Source organism: Amblyraja radiata, chromosome 1 (assembly GCF_010909765.2).
Source record: "Amblyraja radiata isolate CabotCenter1 chromosome 1, sAmbRad1.1.pri, whole genome shotgun sequence".
Lineage (NCBI taxonomy): Eukaryota > Metazoa > Chordata > Chondrichthyes > Rajiformes > Rajidae > Amblyraja > Amblyraja radiata.
In genome coordinates this window covers 3,360,190-3,381,084 of record NC_045956.1, presented here as the reverse complement: position 1 = coordinate 3,381,084, position 20,895 = coordinate 3,360,190, and positions in this window count along the sequence as shown.

Below are 20,895 nucleotides of genomic sequence, written 5' to 3'. Positions count from 1 at the left end.
ATAATAAATGTATAAATCTTCATGTTACCCTGAACCAAAGAGTTGTTTAAAGTCGTTGACATTTGTTGAGCATGATGGCTGGAATTCTAACACCTTTCCCGTGATTCGCTTCAGAGAAGGCATCTGGTTGTTTCTGAAATGATCATCCAAAACACTACTCCCTTTCTCACAAACGTATTCATTTTTGACTTTGTACCACAATTTAGATTAATTATACATAAAAGACTGCAGGGAGAGTACGGTCAGCAGAGTATTGCCCCTGCTATTTTCATGTTTTATGAAGTCTTTCCCTTAGATGATTTCAGCTCCACCTGTCAAACAGGAGATATATTATATCTTTAGCCACTGCAAAAGTAAATGATGTGCATCCATTCGTCACCTATAATGTAGCATTCTCATCTAAAGTCTCTAAGATCACTGTGATAATATTATTTGCAGATGAGGTCAATAGATAAATGTATTCTTTTTACCTCTATTGCACCTTGGGTTGTGAGCAAATTGATTTGGTTTCATGCACAGATGCAGGTATCTGATCGTGTCCTCATGTGGGGAAAAGGAGTCTTCAAGTCAGTAAGTGATAATCTCCAGATGCTGTTCCTGGTCAGTGTGTTAAATCTTGTTACTAATATAATATCTTAATGTAAGACATTGCTCGATAGATCTTATAAAGACAGTGGAAAATATCATGTTCCTTGTTTCATATCCATCTTATAAATGTATTCTTTCTTTCTGTATTTCACCAAGGATATTCTTCTGTTAACTCTTCTTGAAAATGTCATTATGTTGGGGGAGTGTAATGTGCCACCACCATTATCTATTTTATCTTTTTATCCATTTTATCATTTTATCCATTTTTGTGTTGCACAGGGAGCCAGATGCAACAACATTTCATTCAGAATTGCATTTATTGATGTATTTTCTAAATGACAATAAAGTTTTGATTGATTGATTGATTGATTGATTGATTGATTGATTGCTTGCTTGCTTGATTGATTGATTGATTGATTGATTGATTGATTGATTGATTGATTGATTGATTGATTGATTGATTGATTGATTGATTGATTGATTGATTGATGGATTGATGGATTGATTGATTGATTGATTGATTGATTGATGGATGGATGGATGGATGGATGGATGGATGGATGGATGGATGGATGGATGGATGGATGGATGGATGGATGGATGGATGGATTGATTGATTGAAGGGGGGGATTTTCTTTTTGTAGTTTTAGTTCTCAAAATTTATTTCTGTGAATTATGCCGAAGAGAACTGATTCCTGTGGAATACATTATCAAGACCAAAGTAGAACATTTGGGCGACTTCACTGCATTGACACTTTATCAAGAGGAAAGAACAATTGAGCTATTATTCCATTTACAACTCAAGACCAAAGAATTGACCACCAGGCCAGTCACAAAACCAGTTTCATAAAGCAGCATCACAGCTGTTTTTGCCAACGAGAACAATTTCTGAGGATTGATATTGTCTCTGTGCTCTGCCTGTCCCACGAGCATGCGACTCCATGTGGCAAGCGCGACCTAACATGGTCGCTTGAGCCGTACGGCCTCGCGGGGCCGGTCCCACTTCGATCGCCGGAGCCGTATGGAGTTGTGCGGAGCTGGTCCCGACATCGCGCGGGGCTCCCGAAAAACTGACCGTGTTCAAAAATTCCACGCTGCAACGGCCTACCGTCCCGCAGCCGCCTCGACGCCGTACTCACCGCCTCAACGGACGTGCGCAGCGTCTCGACGCCGTACGCAGCGTCTTGACGCCGTACGTCACGCGCGAACTTCCCGCGGACTTCGCTCGAACTTCATGTCACTCACTCGACCTCCGCGCGGCCCCCGCTACCGGTTTGGTCGCGCTCGCCGCATGCAGGCGCACGCTGGTGGGACCGGCCCTGTACGGGGATCACTCGACCTCCGCGCGGCCCCCGCTTCCGGTTTGGTCGCGCTTGCCGCATGCAGGTCACATGTTCGTGGGACAGGCCCTTTAGCGTTTCTGAATATACATTTGTGATAGATTTCCTTCATTCCCTATTTTTAATAGTTTCAGAACATGAAAAACACTTATGATCCCATTATACATGAACTCAAGCAAGGCTTCCACTCAATGTATAAACCCCGGACATCTTTTGAATTTCAATATTGAGATATCTGTTCCAACGTAGACATAAAATGCTGGAGTAACTCAGCGGGACAGGCAGCATCTCTGGAGAGGAGTGGGTGACATTTCCAGTCGAGACCCTTCTTCAGATGAGAGTCAGAGGAAAGGGAGACATAGAGATATGGAAGTGTTAGGTATGAAAATACAAATCAAAGGGGACGATGCTGGAGGAAAATGTAGAATGGTTCATTGTTAGCTGAAGGGAAGGTGAGAACGAGGCATACAATCAGTAAATTTTGATCAGGAGGACAGTGAAACTAGTCAGAGAACTAGGAAGGGGGAGGGACGAAAAGAGAGGGAAAACAAGGGTTACTTGAAGTTAGAGAAATCAATATTCATACTGCTGAGTTGTAAGCTGCCAAGTGAAATATTCGGTGTAAACCAGCATCTGCAGTTCTTCCTATCTGTTCCAACATTGTCTCCAATAAAGGATGATTAGTTGCTATTTTTCATCTATTCATCTATTTTGGGTCATATCGATGATATCACTGACACCACAACAAAATGGGATCTAGCCACACCAAACTGAAGCTGATTTCGAGCAAACCAAGTTTACAAAGGTAATTTCAATAGAATAGGTGCAGGAGTAGAGGCCATTCGGCCCTTCAAGCCAGCACCGCCATTCAATGTGATCATGGCTGATCATCCCCAATCAGTACCCCGTTCCTGCCTTCTCCCCATATCCCCTGACTCCGCTCTTTTTAAGAGCCCTATCTAGCTCTCTCTTGAAAGCATCAAGAGAACCTGCCTCCACCGCCCTCTGAGGCAGAGAATTCCACAGACTCACCACTCTCTGTGCGAAAAGGTGTTTCCTCGTCTCCGTTCTAAATGGCTTACTCCTTATTCTTAAACTGTGGCCCCTGGTTCTGGATTTTAATGAACAATATTATTTTTGACGCTTTATTGTCCGGTGTTTAATGATTGTTAAAAATTAAACATTGCTGATGGTCGATTGTGTCAAATGGTTGCGATGGACATTCTCCCATTTTATTCACTTCTCCAAACTAATGCAATTACTGTTGATCACTGGAGTGAAATATTGTGTGACTGGCTGTTGGACCAAAGCAATTAATCATACTTAGGCCACCATAATTTGCAGCAAAGGTCATTGTGAAGTTACGGTAATGTTGAGTGATATTTTTTTGAATCATTTGTAAAAAGAGAAATGTGTAAACATGTTGGGTGTTAGGGCAACGTGCGCTACAAGGCAACTAATACACTGCAAATTGTAAATAGGATTCACAGATGTTCCTTCCACTCAATTAGTTTGAAGATTCCTAGGATTTTATGGGCTGGAACCTGCCGTTGAATTCCCGCAGTTCTGCACCAAACTGCTGGCATTTCTCCATTTAAATGCCACCGTGTTTCAGCATTCCCGCGCGAACATGGAAGTCCCAAACTGTTGGTTCTCTTCGCCGGCAATTCTCCAACTAAACACAAATGTTGGACTCTGCGTAACATCCAATGGCAGATCACAAACGTACTCCCAGCAGAGTAACAGCAACTTTGTTCATTTCACAGTGTGATATTGCAAGGTAACTGGGTAATAGGCAATTTATATATTTCAGTTAATTGAGTTTCAGCTTAAATTGTTTTTCAGGTTTTAAGTGTTTCTTTAATTTGCATTTATTTTTTGTTAGTAGTAATCTTGAATGATTTTGATAGACTGATATTCAGAAATGTTGGCAGGTTTAACAGTGGGCTAAGATTGTGGTATGGATTCGCTCACAGTCAAAGGTTTTATCAGCTGAATTATGGGTGAGACATCCTGCCTCTATCCATTCATGACCGTTATGATATGATGATATTATGACAGCATTATGATATTATGATATTACGACAGCATTATGACAGGTTCTGCTTCAGGGGAGCTTTGCTATCTATGATTAGCCTGGAACTCACCACCTAGTGGATAAAGGCTGAGCCACAAAAGGCAAATGTCCACTCACCTGTTGCTCAATGTCATCCTGTGCATCGACACAAACAGCTGGAGTAACTCATCGGGACAGGTAGCACCTCTGGAGAGAAGGAATGGGTGACATTTCGAGTCGACCCTTCCTCAGACTGGCAGCTTGTTGCTAGAAATAAATTCGAACCTTCCGTACAATACTGCTGCTGAAATACCAAACAATTATTTTGAACTTGCCACATTCATTAAAAATGGGGTTTTCATTAAATATTTAGCATGATGGAAGGTGCAATTTTCAAAATTAACACCATACTGTATTGTGTACCATATTACACCATAATAGCTGCAGCTGTACAATTTTCCCCCCCATGTTGACCCCCAGGAACCTGAAGCTGGAAACATGTTCCACCTCCATCCCGTTGATGTGGATGGGGGTGTGCGTGCCGCCCCTAGACTTCCTGAAGTCTACAATGAGCTCCTTGGTTTTCTTGGAGTTAAGGGCCAGGTTGTTGTCAGCGCACCATGCTGCTAGGAGCTGGACCTCCTCCCTGTAGGCCGACTCATCATTGTTGCTAATGAGGCCAATCACCGTTGTATCATCTGCATACTTGATGATGGTGTTAGTACCATGTACAGGTGTGCAGTCGTAGGTGAAGAGGGAGTAGAGGAGGGGGCTCAGTACACAGCCCTGTGGAACGCCGGTGTTCAGGGTGAGGGTTGAAGAGGTGTGCTTGTCTAACCTAACAGACTGGGGTCTGTTGGTTAGAAAGTCCAGTATCCAGTTGCAGAGGGAGGGGTCGATGCCCAGGTCACCGAGTTTGGTGATCAGTTTCGAGGGTATAATGGTGTTGAATGCTGAGCTGTAATCGATGAACAGCATTCTTACGTAAGTGTCTCTGTTGTCGAGGTGGGAGAGGGCGGAGTGAAGTGCCGTTGAGATGGCATCCTCCGTACTCTTGTTCTTGCGGTAGGCAAACTGATAGGGATCCAATGTGGGGGGTAGGTAGCCTTTGAGGTGTGCCAGGACCAGCCTCTCGAAGTACTTAAATTGCCCCTAGCATGTAGGACATGAAACTAGTGTACTGGTGATCGATGGTGAGCGTGGACCTGGTAAGCCAAAGGGTCTGTTTCGATGCTGTATCTCTAAACTAAACTAAAAACGAAACTTAGAGAACCTCCACACACACTCTTGCTGCTGTGATACTATAACAAGTCTGCTGTGTCAATGAAAACGCATTTATTTTTAGATTTTAAGATCATCTCTATACTTATAAAACTCTGATCTTGGATGTGTGTGTATTTGTGTGTGTGTGTATGTGTGTGTGTGTGTGTGTGATGTTCGTGTGTGTTTCATATCTGCTCGAAAACGCGACGCGCTAACGGTGAAATTTTAAATATTCCAATAGAGATTTACGCGATGATGTCAAAATTCGCCTTAACTGAAAATGTCATGCATTATTTCTCGAATTATTTATGAAAAATGTTCACAAATCTCAAATAACTTAGAAAATAAACAAGGTTGTCTCGCTGAAGACGTCACAATGGATCTGACCGCCTGCCTCTGCTCACGCTGCGAGTCACGTCAACCTTGTTCTGTCTTCTGTACTTCTTGGCTTCTTAACTTTTACTTCTTTAAATTCGACACTTGGCGTTTTTAAACTGCTGCTCAGGTCCTTCTGCTGGGCTCCTTGAAGTTCTAGAACATGGCGGCCGTGGTCGTTATCGCCGCGCGGGTGAGGATGCGGGCGGTGTGATGGGAAGGTGGCCGTGGCGACCATTACTCCTTCTGGGAGAGGCCGTCTATGGAGACCTGCCACTCCTCCGTCGATCGCAGGGACTTGGAGAATCGTGACGCCTTTTCCTCGCTGGTGAACTCGATCCCACCTGGCGATCTCTGGCCTTGACGGGGAACGACCTCCTCTCTGTCTCCCCCGCCCAATCGTCTGTCACGTGGGTGGGTGGGCTTCCCCTCGCAGAAGCCACGATCGGCCGGCCCTCCGCTGCTTTTGACCATCCTTAGATCGCGCCCGCCTGCGGCCTCCCTCGAGTCTGTGCAGCCCGCTAGCCGTGGGCCCTGCAGCCCGCTCACCCGCAGCCCATTCGCCCGCCCGGCTCCCCTCCTCCTCTCCGCATCTCCTCCTCTCCCCCCCTACTCCTCTCCCCCCTTCCTCCTCTCCCCCCTTCCTCCTCTCCCTCCCCATACTCCATTCCCCCCACTCCTCCTCTCCCCCTCCCCCTCCCCCCTCTCTCCCTCCTCGTCTCTCTCCTCCCTTCCCCCTCTCTCTCCTCCCTTCCCCCTTCTCTCACCCTCCTCTCTCTCCCCCCCTCCCCCTCCCCCCTATGCCTCCCCTCCCCCCCTCCACCTCCCTTTACCCCCCACTCCTCCCACTCCCTCCCCCTCTCCCCCCCCCTCCCCCTCCCCTCGCCCCTTGTGTGTGGGGTGTGGTTAGTGTGTGTGTGACACCACAGGCTGCCCCCCCCCCCCCTTCCCCTCCGCAACCACGCGTTGAGGGGACAGGATCCAACGGGCCCCACTCGGTCTAGTAATATATCACTTGGTCTAGTAAGATATAACATACTTCCCGAAAAATTATTATCGATTCTCAACACTAAATTACAGAGCACAAGCCCCAGAGAGGGGAGTTAGTAAGAACCATTTCCACCATGGCAGAGGTGTCAAAGACCAGAGGGCATACATTTTTTGAGGATTAGGAGATTTAGAGGAGGTCTGAGAAAGAATTATCTCATGAAGGGTGTGACAGAAATCTGAAACTGAATGGCTGAGAACATAGTGAAGGCAAGTACTCTCATAATGTTTCAGATGCATTTTGGACAAAGACTTGAATTGCCATGGCATTGTAGGCAACAGTCCAAATGCTGGTAAACTGAATGAGTATAGATGGGTACATGATAGTCAGCATAGACAGTGGGCCGAAGGGCCTGTTTCTGTGCTGATTACCGCCATGGTTTTGAAATGTTGGTAAGTGTCAGAAATCAACATCTCGGGCAGTCCACGTGGCACAGTGGGGTAGCACAACAATAATAATAATAATAATACATTTTATTTATGGGCGCCTTTCAAGAGTCTCAAGGACACCTTACAAAAATTTAGCAAGTAGAGGAAAAACATGTAAGCGGAATGAAATAAATAGTAGAGACATGACCAGTACACAAATTAAAGACAGAATTCAATTCAAAACACAATATGAGGCAATTCAAGCACAGATGAAAAGGGAGGGGGACGTGGGGCTAAGGATAGGCAGAGGTGAACAGATGGGTCTTGAGGCGGGACTGGAAGATGGTGAGGGACACGGAATTGCGGATCAGTTGGGGGAGGGAGTTCCAGAGCCTGGGAGCTGCCCTGGAGAAGACTCTGTCCCCAAAACTGCGGAGGTTGGACTTGTGGATGGAGAGGAGACCGGCTGATGTGGATCTGAGGGACCGTGAGGGTTGGTAGGGGGAGAGGAGGTCAGTGAACAATGGTACAACCTATAGAGCTGCTGCCTCACTTTGGGTGTTGTCTATGTGGAGTTTGCACATTCTCCATGTGACTGAGTGGGCTCTGGTCCCCCCCCCCCCCCTCCCACAGCCTAAAGAAGTGCAGGTTGCTAGGTTAATTGGCTGCTGTAAAATATCCCTATGTGTTGAACGGTAGAATCTGGAGGGAATATAACAATATGGAGAGAATAAAGTTGGATTAGGCTACTGTAGGATTAGTGTGAATTAGTGGTTAATGGTCAGCATTCCTCAGTTGGACAAAGGGCCTATGCCCTTGCTGTGTCTCTCGACGTCTATCTGCAAGTGAAATGTAGGGGAGCAGCAACGGGCATCCTATGGGACGACAGATGGCACAATGGGCTAAGTGTTCGGCTGGCAACCGGAAGGTAGCCGGTTCGAATTCCGCTTGGAGTGCATACTGTCGTTGTGTCCTTGGGCAAGAAGACACTTCACCCACCTTTGCCTGTGTGTGAATGTGTGTGAATGTGTGTGAGTGATTGGTGGTGGTCGGAGGGGCCGTAGGCGCAGATTGGCAGCCACGCTTCCATCAGTCTGCCCCAGGGCAGCTGTGGCTACAGAAGTAGCTCACCACCACCGAGTGTGACTGAGGAGTGAATGAATAATGCAATGTAAAGCGCCTTGTGTATTAGAAAGGCGCTATATAAATCCCATCCATTATTATTATTATTATGCTGCCAGCATTTCCATTTGCATTCACAGGTTTCAGTATCCACTATGAGCAAACGTACATCCGTCACGCTAAGTACACCTGCAGCTGAAGTAATGGCCACTTCATGCAGTTCATGTTGCATCACACTTGTCCATATGACTTCTGGTTTTCCCAAATGAAGGGGAAAAGTTGTGAAATGTGATCCTGAACTACCGGCGAAAATCTTACCCAATTATCGCGAAGCAGCCTTTCTGGTCAAATCCTGTGCTGGCATCGCAACTAGAGTTGCCAGTTGCTATTTCAGCTGTCAGTTCTTTTCATGGAGGGTTGCAAATTAGTGACTTTTCGAAGCTGACATTCATATTGGCAGCCTAATGCATGAACAAATATTGGAGCATTATTTAATTAACCAAATTTAAATTCCCGAATGGAATTTAAAACATTCTTCTGAATCTTTAGCTCCGGCTTTTGGATTATGTCCAGGAAACATATACTGTACATGCTACCATTTGTAACTCTGTGGACTGTTAGTGAGCAATATTTTTCCTTGTGCATTGGTGGGTTGTGCGCAAATCCATCAGACTGGGAGCGTTATTATATGGAACAAAAGCATACAAATAAAATGTTATAAGGTGTAAAAGGGAACATGAAAGGAGAGTTACAAGGAATAATGATAATACTAAACATTTAGAGGAGTGATAAATGTAACATGGGCCCATTTGTAATAAGCATTGGACGCACAAATGCGAGCAATGATACAAATAGTATTACAGAATATTATATCATATTATAATAACAATATGTCTGGGAAGATGGCGCCGGTGTGTGTGGCTGCCCGTCTGTTGCTCTCACTGTGTTTGGTGTTTTTCCTTGGCACTATACAGGTAAAGTCTCTGCTGGTGTACGATCGTCAATCTCTCCTAGATCTTCAACATAATGTCGGTGCGTTTGATTATCGCGAAAATAATACCCTGCCCCCGTTCCTATCGGGAATCCCGACTCACCTGGACTGGGCCTTGCCCCGAAGGAAGCGTCGCCGTCGCCGTGGAAAACGCAGCGGTCGACTGGTGAGGTTTCAATTGGGTGCGCCCGGACGCGGGCATCTCCTCCGGGGCCATGGGCGTCAGCAGCTCCCTTGTCAGCGACTTCTTCGTGGGCTTCGCCTCCGGGGTCTCCAGCCTGGTGCTTTTCAGCTGCCACCGGACCATCTCCTCCCGGAAGATACAGAGCGCTGCCCGCCTGCTGCGGCCCGGAGTACTGGCCGGACACGCCGCCTCGGAGGGGACGGGGGCGGTCACCAGGTGTGCCGGCTCCTCCGGGTTGATCCTTTCTCCCCCCCCCTTCTTACGATCAGAGGCTGCGGTGGGACCGGCCCCCCTCCCCCTGCTCTCCTCGGCCCCGCCACCGCGGGGTGAATCTCCGGAACCTGCGGACACTGCCCCGGGCTCCCCGATCCGCTGACCTACAGAGTCCATCCCCTTCCAGGGTTGGCTTGGTGAACGCCAGATCGCTGGCAAACAAAACTTTTATCCTGAGGGATTTCTTCTGCTCCCGCGGCCTGGATTTCCTCTGTGTGACAGAGACTTGGATCGGGCCTGGTGAGTGCAGCGCTCTTATTGAACTTTTACCGGCTGGCTGTTCTTATTTCAACTCGCCGCGGATGTCGGGCCGTGGAGGAGGAACAGCGACTATTTATAAAAATAACTGTAAATGCAAGCAGTGCACTATATTATCCTCGTTCTCCAGCTTCGAAGCTACTTTATTTGAGGTGGGTCGCGCTGTCATCTACCGACCCCCCAAATATCATAAGGACTTTGTGAATGACTTCTCTGATTTTCTGGATGGGATTATGCCCAACTATGATCGTGTCCTTATGGTTGGGGACTTTAACATACACGTGTGCTGTCCTGATAAACCGTTGGTGAAGGACTTTTTAAGCCTTATTGACTCTTTTAATTTTGTGCAGTGTGTGTCTGGTCCCACACACGAACATGGACATACACTAGACCTTGTTCTCTCTCATGGCTTGTCTGTGTTAAATTTGGAGATCTGTGATAGTGTGGTTTCTGATCACATGCCTGTACTGTTTGATGTTGGTTTCTCCTGTGCTGCAGTTAAACCTGTAGCGTCTGCTCGGCGCTGTCGGTCCTTTAACCCTTCTGCTGCCGGCCAGTTCTCTGCTGCTTTCGATCAGCTCTGCGCCCCCTCTGCTTCCACTTCTCTTGATACGGAGGAGATCAGTTCTTGGTTTCACTCCTCCTGCAGAACTATACTGGACTCTGTGGCTCCGTTAAAAACTTTGCAGCCTAGAGCTAAACCCGAGCCCTGGTTCAGTGACGTAACTCGTACAGCTCGACGGGAGTGCCGCAAAGCTGAACGCAAGTGGAAGAAGGACAGGCTGCAGGTTTCATCGCAAATCCTAAAGGACTGTTGGCGTCATTACCAGAACACTGTTAAAAAGGCCAAAAGAAAATACCTGTCTAATATTATTGTGTCTATGCGTCACGACCCACGTGTGCTATTTGAAACCATTGACTCTGTTTTAAATGCCCCACAGCCTGTCTGCCTGGAAGCATCGTCTGAAATGTGCAATGACTTCCTGCACTTTTTTATCAATAAGGTTGTTTCCATAAGGGCTCTCATTTCAGCTCCTGCCTCTGACCCCTCTGTTTCTGTCCCATGCCTGGTGGTATTGGATAAGTTTGTGCCTGTGACATTGTCGGGTCTAGAGGATGTGGTTAGGCATATTAAGCCGTCGGGTTCCCCTTGTGATGCTGTCCCTCCTTATCTTTTTAAAGAGGTTTTCCCCAGTATAGGGCAGTCGGTTCTTGCCATTATCAACAGCAGCTTGTGTTCTGGGGTTGTCCCCGTAAGTTTTAAACATGCAGTAGTGCAACCACTACTTAAGAAACCAGGCCTGGATCAAACTGTTCTGGCCAATTCTAGACCGATCTCCAAGTTGCCTTTTATCTCTAAAATCATGGAGAAAGTTGTTTATGCTCAGCTAAAACTCTTCTTGGACGAGCATAATATTCGGGAGGTTTTCCAGTCTGGGTTCAAAACTATGCATAGCACAGAGTCGGCTCTGCTAAGGGTTTTTAATGACATCCTCCTGGCAAATGACTGGTAATTATTTGGTTCTTGTCCTGCTGGACCTATCTGCCGCCTTTGATATAGTGGACCATGGCATCTTAATATCCCGATTACAGCACCTAGTGGGCATCTGTGGCAGTGCCCTGGGATGGTTCAGGTCCTATCTGGCAGACAGAACCATGTGTGTAAGCTTTGCTGGTTTTGAATCCTCCTCCGCTCCTCTGTCATATGGGGTTCCACAGGGCTCAATTTTAGGGCCCCTGCTTTTCTCACTGTACTTACTTCCTCTGGGTTCCATTCTTAGAAGGCATGGCATCTCTTTTCACTGTTATGCTGATGATAGCCAATTATATGTGCCGCTGAGGAAGGAAGACGCCTTTTCTGTAAAATCACTTCTGTCTTGTCTTGAGGACATTAAGTCCTGGATGGCCCTAAACTTTCTAGGACTTAATGAAAAGAAGACAGAGGTGATATTGTTTGGCCCCAATGGCTGCCGTGAACCTCCCCTTGTTGACTTGGGTCCACTGGCACGGTACGTGAAGCCAACAGTTTTAAACCTGGGTTTTAGGATGGACAGTGATTTTAAATTAGATAATCAAATAGGCGCGGTGGTTAAGTCCAGCTTCTTTCACCTAAGGAAGCTGGCAAAGGTGAAGCCCATTCTCGAGCGGCAGCATTTTGAAACAGTAATCCGTGCCTTTATTACATCTAGGCTGGATTACTGTAACGCACTCTATTTTGGAGTCGCACGATCTACACTGGCTCGTCTCCAGTTGGTTCAAAATGCTGCCGCTCGCCTTTTAACTGGAACTGGAAAGAGGGAGCACATAACGCCTATTCTGGCCTCCCTCCACTGGCTGCCGGTGCACTCTCGAGTTCATTTTAAAATTCTTTTATTTGTTTTTAAATCTCTAAATGGGCTCGCCCCGCCTTACCTCTCTGAGCTGCTTCATCCCTACGCTCCTGCTCGGTGCCTCAGGTCAGCTGATCAGCTGCTCCTGGAGGTACCGAGGTCTAAGCGGAAGCTCAGAGGGGATAGAGCCTTCTCTGTTGCTGCTCCGGCGTTATGGAACACTCTGCCGTTGCACATCAGACAGGCCCCCTCACTGTCCATCTTCAAAACCAGTATTAAAACACATTTATATTCCTTGGCTTTCGACACTGGCTGAGACTTTGCTCCTGTTTTTAGTGCTTTTAATGTTTTTAATTTTTATTGTTTTTAGTCCTTCGTTTAAGGTTTTTTTTTATTGTCATGTAATAATTTATTGTCCATGATCAGTCATGTACAGCACTTTGTTGCAACTGTGGTTGTTTTAAAGTGCTCTATAAATAAAGTTATTATTATTATTATTATTATTATTATTATTATAATTATGAGAAATAATTTAAAAGCCTGAGTTCTTTTCAATGAAAGAAACAAAGGTTCAAATGTGACTTAAAAGAGAAAGTTACTCAAATTGTCCAACAAAGACAGATTAGTTCAACACTTGAATAACTGCAAGCATGGATTTGTAAATGGATATTGTACAATGAATCCATCAATCCCATTGCCTCCTTAGACGTTACTTCAGTCAAGGGAAACAGGCGGTCTGGTCATCACCAGAAGTCATGTTTTATGTGGATCATTTGGGCGGCACAGTGGCGCAACCATAGAGTTGCCGCCTCACGGGGCCAGAGACCCAGGTTCAATCCTGACTACGGGTGCTATCTGTTCAGTGTTTGTATGTTCTCCCCTTGACTACATGGGTTTTCTCTGGGTGCTCCAGTTTCCTCTCACACCTCAAAGAGGTAGATGTTTATAGGTTAATTGGCTTCTGTAAAATTTAAATTGTCCCTAGTCAATTCAAGTCAAGTCAAGTCAAGTCAAGTTTATTCGTCACATACACATACGAGATGTGCAGTGAAATGAAAAGTGGCAATGCTCGCGGACTTTGTGCGAAAAGACAAACAAACAAACAACCAAACAAACTACAAACAGAATGTAACAGAATCACACATTCTTTTACATATTAAATATTGTGGGCGGAAGGAAAAAGGGAAAAAAACAGCAATTAAAAAAAAAAAAGCTGAAGAGTGGTTCAGTAAAGTTAGTCCCTGGTGAGATAGGAGTTTACAGTCTTAATGGCCTCTGGGAAGAAACTCCTTCTCAACCTCTCCGTTCTCACAGCATGGCAACGGAGGCGTTTGCCTGACCGTAGCAGCTGGAACAGTCCATGGCAGGGGTGGAAACATCGAAACATAGAAATTAGGTGCAGACGTAGGCCATTCGGCCCTTCGAGCCTGCACCGCCATTCAATATGATCATGGCTGATCATCCAACTCAGTATCCCGTACCTGCCTTCTCTCCATACCCTCTGATCCCTTTAGCCACAAGGGCCACATCTAACTCCCTCTTAAATATAGCCAATGAACTGGCCTCGACTACCCTCTGTGGCAGAGAGTTCCAGAGATTCACCACTCTCTGTGTGAAAAAAGTTCTTCTCATCTCGGTTTTAAAGGATTTCCCCCTTATCCTTAAGCTGTGACCCCTTGTCCTGGACTTCCCCAACATCGGGAGCAATCTTCCTGCATCTAGCCTGTCCAACCCCTTAAGAATTTTGTAAGTTTCTATAAGATCCCCTCTCAATCTCCTAAATTCTAGAGAGTATAAACCAAGTCTATCCAGTCTTTCTTGACCCTGTACAACTGCAGTAGAACCTCCCTGCTCCTATACTCAAATCCTTTTGCTATGAAAGCTAACATACCATTCGCTTTCTTCACTGCCTGCTTCACCTGCATGCCTACTTTCAATGACTGGTGTACCATGACACCCAGGTCTCGCTGCATCTCTCCTTTTCCTAGTCGGCCACCATTTAGATAATAGTCTGCTTTCCTGTTTTTGCCACCAAAATGGATAACCTCACATTTATCCACATTATACTGCATCAGCCAAACATTTGCCCACTCACCCAGCCTATCCAAGTCACCTCGCAGTCTCCTAGCATCCTCCTCACAGCTAACACTGCCCCCCAGCTTAGTGTCATCCGCAAACTTGGAGATATTGCCTTCAATTCCCTCATCCAGATCATTAATATATATTGTAAATAGCTGGGGTCCCAGCACTGAGCCTTGCGGTACCCCACTAGTCGCTGCCTGCCATTGTGAAAAGGACCCGTTTACTCCTACTCTTTGCTTCCTGTTTGCCAGCCAGTTCTCTATCCACATCAATACTGAACCCCCAATGCCGTGTGCTTTAAGGGGTCACCCATGATGTTATTGGCTCTGGAGTTGCACCTCTTGATGTATAGTTCCTGCAGGGGGGCGAGTGAAGTTCCCATAGTGCGTTCGGCCAAACGCACTACTCTCTGCAGAGCCTTCTTGTTCTGGGCAGAGCAATTCCCAAACCAAATGTGTAGGATAGTGCCAGCGTACGGGGATTGCTGGTCGGCGCGGACTCAGTAGGCCAAGTTGCTGCACTGCATCTCAAAACTAAAACTAGACTAGAATTTGCAAATTGATGCTTAGGAATATACGTAGGTTCTGCTCATAGTATGGAGCAGATATAGAGAGGGCAGGATATACTTATGTCAGCTGTTACGTAATGACTACTGTATTTTCCCATCCACAGCACAGAGATGTTGATGGCTTTTGTCATCATCACCTAACATGTTGACAGAATTGGTCGTCCGACACGATGCTGAGTGCATCATGTCGTCGTTTCTGAAATAGCCCACCTACTGACTTGCGGCGGAGAGGCATGCACTGTGGATGATCTCCGCAGAGGCACAGATGTGGCACTGGCTGTGGAAAAGCCGATGGCAGAACGTTGTCTGAGCGAGCGAGCGAGTGTACGAAGCACAGAGTAAGGAATCCTGACATTCTGACATTTACTGGACTTCTGCAGGGCGGGTGGTAATTCAATGACCAGCCTGTTGTAAATGTAGGTAGGCATGGGATGACAAAGCTGTGTACGCAAACATAAAAGCTTACGTTATAAGGATACACTACATTAACCTGCCTTTTATTTGTTTGAGTATAGTACATTCACATGATCTGATCATGGTGACTAAAGTAAAGGAATGAAAAAGAATAGATGATTTCTTCTGACTGGTGAATCGAGAACAAGAGAATAATCTTACATTTATGGACTTCCTCCCAGGGATACATTTGGAATGCACTTTTTCATTCAACGGGGGAATGAAAATCAGAGGAGTTTCTCCCAAACACTGTAGATTGATATTTGATAATTGATAATTGATATAATTTAATTGCCACACAACCAAGGTCGGTGGAATTTGGGTTGCCACAACCACAATAAAAAATTTACACAAACATCCACCACAGCATTCATCACTGTGGTGGAAGGCACAGAGCTTGGCCAGTCCTCCTCCATTTTCCCCCATGGTCGGGACCTCCACCCTCCACAGCCGTTTCTGCGGGCGTCCAGATGGTAAGGGACAAAGTCAAAGTCAAGGTGAGTCCAGGATCGGCTCTTCCCAACCAGAGACCGCGGCTTCAGGCTGGTGTAGGCCGCAGGCCGGCGGTCAAAGTTTTAAAGTACCTGCCGTGCCGCAGCCGGAAGCACCGCAGTCTGCAGGGCCGGCGGTCGAAGCTCCCCTCCAGGGGAGATGGTAAGTCCATGCCGCACCCGCGGTAGAAGACGGCCGCGGGCCGGCGGTGGAAGCTTCTTCTTCCCCCCGGGTCCTCCACGAGGGATCCCGGGCTGTAGACGCCGCACCAGCTGGAGTTCTGCAGACTGTGGCTTCAGGCTGCCGGCTGCCGGCTGCCGCGGGCCAGCGTAACGGAGCGCTCCCCTCCAGCGAGGTCTCACCCGCTCCGCGCCGAGAGTCCACGCTGTGCCCGCCGCTGAAGCTCCGGGCGCGTCTCCGGGAAAGTCCGCGCCGATCCTTGCTGTTAGGCCACGGTCGAGGCGACCTGAAAACATCGCCTCTCCATGGAAGAGGCGGCCGAAACGGTTTCCCCCTTACCCCCCCACACCACCCCCCACACATAACACACAAAGAAACATTAAAAACACACTTTTAAACATACTAAAAAAATAAAAAAAGTTGGAAAAAAACGGACACGCTGCCGACACGCTGCCGACAGGCTGCTGCCAGTGCAGCGCCCCCTAAAGATGCTGGGTCAACGGATATTTCATGACTGCTCTTGATGTATTTTTGCTGGATAAATTTACTGAGATAAGCGTGAAAAGCTGGAACATCCATTCTGTTATAGTTTGGCCAGGGAATGGTTGAATGGCAAAATAGACTATTCCTGTTACTCTATTCAGAAAGAGGAAAATTAAAGGCTGTAAATTAAAATTAAAGGCTATTAATTGTTATGAGGTCACAGTGTGACCATAATCTTACTCAAAGGTGAAGCAGATTCAAGAGGCCAATGAGCAAGTTCTGCTCCCGTTTCAAATCTCGTACTTCTTCCATTTGTTTGGAAATTAATAATTTAAGACCACTGATTTTTTTTGTTTTGATAGACAATAGACAATAGGTGCAGGAGTAGGCCATTCGGCCCTTCAAGCCAGCACCGCCTTATCTAGCTCTCTCTTAAAAGCATCCAGAGAACCTGCCTCCACCACCAACTGAGGCAGAGAATTCCACAGACTCACCACTCTCTGTGAGAAAAAGTGTTTCCTCGTCTCCGTTCTAAATGGCTTACTCCTTATTCTTAAACTGTGCCCCCTGGTTCTGGACTCCCCCAACATCGGGAACATGTTTACTGCCTCTAGCGTGTCCAAGCCCTTAACAATCTTATACGTTTCAATGAGATACCCTCTCATCCTTCTAAACTCCAGAGTGTACAAGCCCAGCTGCTCCATTCTCTCAGCATATGACAGTCCCGCCATCCCGGGAATTAACCTTGTAAACCTACGCTGCACTCCCTCAATAGGAAGAATGTCCTTCCTCAAATTAGGGGACCAAAACTGCACACAATACTCCAGGTGTGGTCTCACTAGGGCTCTGTGCAACTGCAGAAGGACCTCTTTGCTCCTATATTCGATTCCATCCGCTTTCTTCACTGCCAGCTGCACCTGCATGCTTAATTTCATAGACTGATGTACAAGGATCCCCAGATCCCGTTGTACTTCCCCTTTTCCCAATTTGATGCCATTTAGATAGTAATCTGTCAGTGTAAAATCAATCATTCCCCTCAAATCCCCTTTAAAAATTATTTATTCTATTCTCTCTTAGAGCCAATGCCCTCTTGTTTATGATACCCCTACCATGGGAAAATGATCCTGACTATCTACAGAAAATCAGCACGAATTTAAACAAATTTGTATGCTTTGATCGAAACATTTCATTGAAAAGGTCAGTGTACCTATTGTACAATATAATATTTGATGAATTGTCCTGTTAATGAAGGTGGAATTATGCAAAAGATTATTTTGTTGTCACTTGCATAGATATATTTTTATCTACAAGTTTATTAACATTCATTACGTGATAGAAAACCTAAAATTAAAAAAATATTAAGATAAGGGCATGGGGCAAATTTAGCCAAGTGAACAAATATTGTGGTACGTTAACCAATTCAGGACAATTCAAGGGCAAACATGGACAAACAATGCCATTTCAGACTTAGAATATTTCACTAATGTGGCACGATGAATCCTACACATAGTTGGCTGTTGAGACATTTATGTACAACTGAAGATTTAATTTAATTACAAACATTGGAAGAAAAAAGGATAAACATGTGGAGCAAAATTAAACCACGAGGCCTTTTGCAGGGGTGATAAAAAAAATCAGCAAATAAGTAAAAAAGCTTCAGTCTGTGGAAAAGCTTAACTATGGAAAGTCATAAAGAAGTCTATGACTTCTGAAGGACTGAAACATTTTCACAAAAGAAGGTTGTTATTTAGTAGTGAACTCACTGGTTTTAGTCTGACAAAAACCTGCAGTGCCTTTACATCTGGAGTTACTTTAAATTAATTGAAAAAACAAACTTGATGCCATTTCAGTTAATAGACCCCTGCCTGATGTGAATTTGCTTTACAATTCCATAAAAGTAAGGTTTTAACTTCATAATTTGCTAACAAAAAAAGCTTTGATTCGAAATACAGACATCTAAAAATGTACCATTTCTTTGAAAAGCACTGACAATTTGAATGAATATGAGAAATACGTTGCTTGTACATTGTATCCCTATGAGGTACAATTGGCATTACAGACAAAAATAAACCCTCTGCACACATGATAGCATAATTCAGCCCATGCAGAATATGAAGCGATGTTTTGATTTGAAAAGATGTTAAAGTCATTACTAAATAAGTACTTGGTTAAGACATTTGCAATGTATCCGTACGGTATAAGGATAGATGGCGAAGCAACAACAAAAGGTCAGATTTTACAGCAATCACCAAGATTAGCCTGATCACTTTAGACCAAGAGGAAGTAACATTGAACCTTGGACAAAATCATATTTAAAAAGGAGATAAAATACATTGCTCAGGCTATAAAAGTTAGACACAAGGAACTGCAGTTACTGGTTTACAAAAAAAAATCAATGTGCTTGAGTAACTCAATGGGTCAGGCAGCATCTCTAGAGAACATGAATTGGTAATGTTTCGGATCGGGATCCTTCTTCAGTCTGGAGGAGGCTCCCGACTCGAAACATCGCTGGCCCATGTTCTCCAGTGATGCTGCCTGGCCCGTTGAGCACTTAGTTTCTATAAATATTGGGGTTTTTTATAAATGACATAAATGAAGAAAGAGTTGAGACAGAGCGGGCCTTGGGGAATAATTTAACCTTCTAAGTAGAATCTAAATATGGGTATTGAACTGAAAAAAATCAGATGTCCAAAAGCAATTCAAATGATGCCTATCCAGCTAAATATAGAAATATACAAAGTTATGAATTGGCTATCCTTATAAAAAGCCTCACTGTGCCTGTTCAAGCCAGTGCAATGTAATATCAACCATTCATAGTGTTATTAAGGTTGTCGTATATGTTGCACATTAAATCCTGTAGAATTTGGTATCTAAACATTTTCTCAAGGACAATTTGGGTTGATCATTAAATATTGATCTGCCAATGATAATGATATATTATGACATATATTAATTGTAACACCAGAGTTCCCATCATACTTCCCCTTGATAACAATACACGATAATTCATGACCCAACCATATCATAATTCTACATCAACCAACACTGGGAACACAAAACCAATAGTTAATCACCCACTTTTTTCACTTACCCTGTCCTCCATTTGTTTTTTTTGTTTAACTTCCCGTTCTAACGCAGTGGCCCTCCAGTGGCTACAAGTTGATCGATGGTACACTGCTCACTTTCAGTGTAGGACGCCCCAGATAGCAATTGGTGATCCTGGGCACCTTTGGACTCTTGGGGCTCTGCTTCAGATTGTGTCTTTACAAGTGGCAATGGTTCTAGGCAAGGTGAATGACAAGAAACATCGAGGGAACTGGCTGGGAGGTGATTCTGAGATCCTAATAGCTCTTGGCCTGAGCTGTAAACAAGCACCTGCAGTTCCTTCCTGCTTAATTAATCCTGAGTGTTACATTTGACATCTGATTGGTAACTGATTGTAAGAAGTTAATGGGCCTATGGTGAAATGCGTTTATGTGACTTGTTGCTCAGTTGGTTGGATATAGATTAGAAACACAGTCGTTGACCACTTGTATGAAGTAATTTTGCTTGACTTTGCACGCACATCTTTGAATGGCTTTGCTTTCAGATCAGAGAACGGCTGTCAGTGATCTGCACGGCTAATTAATCATATGTGGGCAGCTGTGTTCATACCCAGCGGTATGAATATTGATGTCTCTAAATTCAAGTAATCCTTGCATCCCATCACTCTCCATTCCTCCCCCACCCGAGTCATCGTACTAGTTTCACCATTGTACTATTGTGTTTCATTGTCTGTATAACTTGTTATCACCAAGCCCATAGCCAAAACCTTTTTTGTTCATTCATTTGTTCTATATCTCTCCATATCATCATCTATATCTCTCATATCCCTTACCCCTGACTCTCAGTCTGAAGAAGGGTCTCGACCCAAAACGTCACCTATTCCTTTTCTCCAGAGATGCTGGCTGACTCGCTGAGTTACTCCAGCTTTCTGTGTCTATCTTCGGTTTAAACCAGCATCTGCAGTTCCCTTCCTACACATAACTAATCCTCCTGCTGCTTCATGCGTCAATGTGTCAATGGAGCATGCCAACCGGCACAGAATATGATATCTAATTTCCACATCCTTCACCAGTGAAACATCAGAGTGACTTTTTTCACTGTTTTCCACCTCAGCTTCACAATGCACAATCGTAGGAGTTTTGGTCTCCTAATCTGAGGAAAGACATTCTTGCCATAGAGGGAGTACAGAGAAGGTTCACCAGACTGATTCCTGGGATGGCAGGACTTTCATATGAAGAAAGACTGGATAGACTCAGCTTATACTCGCTAGAATTTAGAAGATTGAGGGGGGATCTTACAGAAACTTACAACATTCTTAAGGGGTTGGACAGGCTAGATGCAGGAAGATTATTCCCGATGTTGGGGAAGTCCAGAACAAGGGGTCACAGTTTAAGGA